The sequence below is a fragment of the Aotus nancymaae genome, unplaced genomic scaffold (genome assembly GCF_030222135.1).
Source record: "Aotus nancymaae isolate 86718 unplaced genomic scaffold, 86718_ANA_hifiasm-v0.15.2.pri h1tg000051l, whole genome shotgun sequence".
Classification (NCBI taxonomy): domain Eukaryota; kingdom Metazoa; phylum Chordata; class Mammalia; order Primates; family Aotidae; genus Aotus; species Aotus nancymaae.
In genome coordinates this window covers 11,023,554-11,026,174 of record NW_026988465.1, presented here as the reverse complement: position 1 = coordinate 11,026,174, position 2,621 = coordinate 11,023,554, and the positions used below count along the sequence as shown (strand labels likewise).

At 45.6% G+C, this 2,621-nt stretch overlaps 1 non-coding gene across 1 annotated transcript; it reads right to left on the bottom strand.

Annotated features, from left to right (window-relative positions):
• Positions 1-230: 230 nt before the first annotated feature.
• Positions 231-371, bottom strand: LOC135269305 (U4 spliceosomal RNA). The gene has a single exon (XR_010337616.1). It is a non-coding gene; the product is annotated as a U4 spliceosomal RNA (small nuclear RNA).
• Positions 372-2,621: the final 2,250 nt, after the last annotated feature.

Sequence of the window (2,621 nt, the reverse complement as noted above, 5' to 3'; positions counted from 1 at the left end):
GGAAGACATCATTGACCGCGGCCAAGGGCCATGGAGAGTCACTGAGGCCCGGGGGAATGGGGCCTGTGCACGGGATACCAGCTCTGTTTCGTGAGTAAATGCGGCGTCAAGGATAGTTTTATTTTTATCCGCGTTGTTACTCATGTCTTTGGTCATAAAGAGCCTGGAGAAATAAGTTATACTCAAAACTTAAGATTTGTTTCATTTTCTTTTCCTTTTTTTTTATTCAGTCTCTGTAGAGACTGTCAAAAATTGCCAATGCCGACTATATTTCAAGTCGTCATGGCGGGGTATTGGGAAAAGTTTTCAATTAGCAATAATCGCGCCTCAGATAAACCTCGTTGGCTACGATACTGCCACTGCGCAAAGCTAGGATTTGTTTTAAAAAATGAAAACATAATGAGTTAGTTGGCAAAGATCATTTCTGTCTGGGTAAATTCGGGTTGAAAAATATAATGGGGGTTCAGAGGTCACTTTTTTTAGACAGTGTTCTCGCTCTGTCACCCAGCTGGAGTGCAGTGGTATGATCATAGTTCACTATGATTGTTACTGTTGGGGCTCACCGTAGCCCCAACCTCCCAGGATCAAGGGATCTTCCTCCCTCAGCCTCCCAAGTAGCTGGGACTACTGATGTGCGCCACCACACCTAGCTAATTTTTTTAATTATTATTTGTAGAGATGGCATCTCACCGTATTACCCAGGCTGGTCTTGAACTCCTGGCCTCAATTGATCCTCCTGCCTCGGCCTCCCAAAGTGCTGGGATTACAGGCCTAAGCCACTGTGCACAGCCCATAAATCACTTTCAAAGAAAGTAAGCTTGCTGGTTTCACCTCCCTTGGGTTCAGCTGAGGCTGTTGTTTGGCCTAGTCTGAGAGGAGCGACTTCTTCCTTTTTTTTGTCCTGTGTGACTCTTGCCTGTGAAGAGGATCCATCCACAGCTTGCACTGCCTCCCTGTTGCTCCCCACCTCTGGTTCCCCAGGAGATGAACCTTGCCTCGGAGGGAAGAGGGAGAGAAGGAAGAAGCCCCACTGCCCACTGTTGGCCCACTGTGGAGAGGCTGCTGCTGCTGCCAGGAGCTCTGGCGGGAGGGAGGCGGTGACCCTAGACAAGGAGAATCTTCCCAGGGAGATCCTGGGAGGGGCTAACTAAAGCCATGCAGGGTAGGAAGCAACTTCTCCCCAAGCCACAGTCCGACGGCAGCCTCAATTATGCAGCGTCCTTCAATGGCAACATCTCCCCCAGCCTTGCCTTCTGCCCCTACTCCAGCTTGCCAGGCCTGTATCATCAGCTTCCACTCTCCAAAAGAAGAAAACTACTTATTGAGCAGAAGCCAATGCTACTGATAATTTAACACATACTGTACACCACACCTTCACACATATAGCAATGCATTTAGTTCTCACAACAAATCTATGAGAATATCATACCCATTTACCAGATGAGTAAATTGAGTCAGCTGGTTTCTGATTCACACTGAGTGACTCCAAAGACTATTTTTTTTCACACCAGTGTGTAAGTCATCATTCTATCATTTTATGTGTTATGCCATCTGGGGACTGTTTGCATTTTTTAAAAAGGATCCTGAAAGGGATAAGACTAAAGATGAATACCACATATACTCTCTTGCCATGAATGTCTGCAGCCTCACCCACGCCAGATGAATGGTATTTCCAGACTTTGGGTTTTAATGTCTATAGTATTTTTTTTCCTTTTGCTACACTTGATCTAGCACCATTGGCTTCTGGGTGCATTCTTTGATTTTCTGATTTATTGTAGGGATTAAGAAATGGAATGTGTTAAATGCATTTGCACAAGTGCAATTCAACATGCTAAGACAGGATTGACCTGCCAAAACATCTAAGTGTCTGAGAACCGTCAACACCTGCCATGCCAGAGGACTGCTGGCATGTCCCTGTCACCACCATTGTACTCTGACCTCATCTCCAGCTGGAGCACACCACAGTCACAGCCCAATCCTTCCAGGAAACCTTCCTTCAGTTATCATGATGGTAGGATGTGTTTTTAAATGAATGATCATTTGAACAGTCCTGCATTTGAACGATTTCCAATATTCAAATCATCACATTAGTTTCTAGGGCTGTGACATTTGTTTCATGACAAAGTACTTGAAACTGGGTGACTTAGAACCACAGGAATGTATTCTCCTTTAGTGCTGGAGGCAAGAAGTTGGAAATCAAAGGGTCAGCAACAAAGGCCATGCTCCCTCTGAATCTGTTCCAGGCCCCTCTCTTAGCTTCTAGTGGTTGCCAGCAATCCTCGACATTTCTTGGCTTGTAGATGTATCATTCCAATCTCGGCCTCCACCTCCACGAGGCCTTCTCTTCTCTGTGTGTCTGTCTCCATATTTCACTCTTGCTATAAGGACACCCATCCCAATCCAGAATGATGTCATCCTAACTTGACTACATTTGCAAAGACCTTGTTTCCAAATAAGATCACAGTCACAGGTACCAGGGATTAGGACTTTCACATACCTTTTCTCAAGACACAATTTAATCTACAGTGACTACCTTTTCCCAGACATCACTAATTAATCATGGCCTATTCTGCTGGACACGCTAGATAAAGCGATCCTCCAGGCAGCCGGCCTGGCTGTAC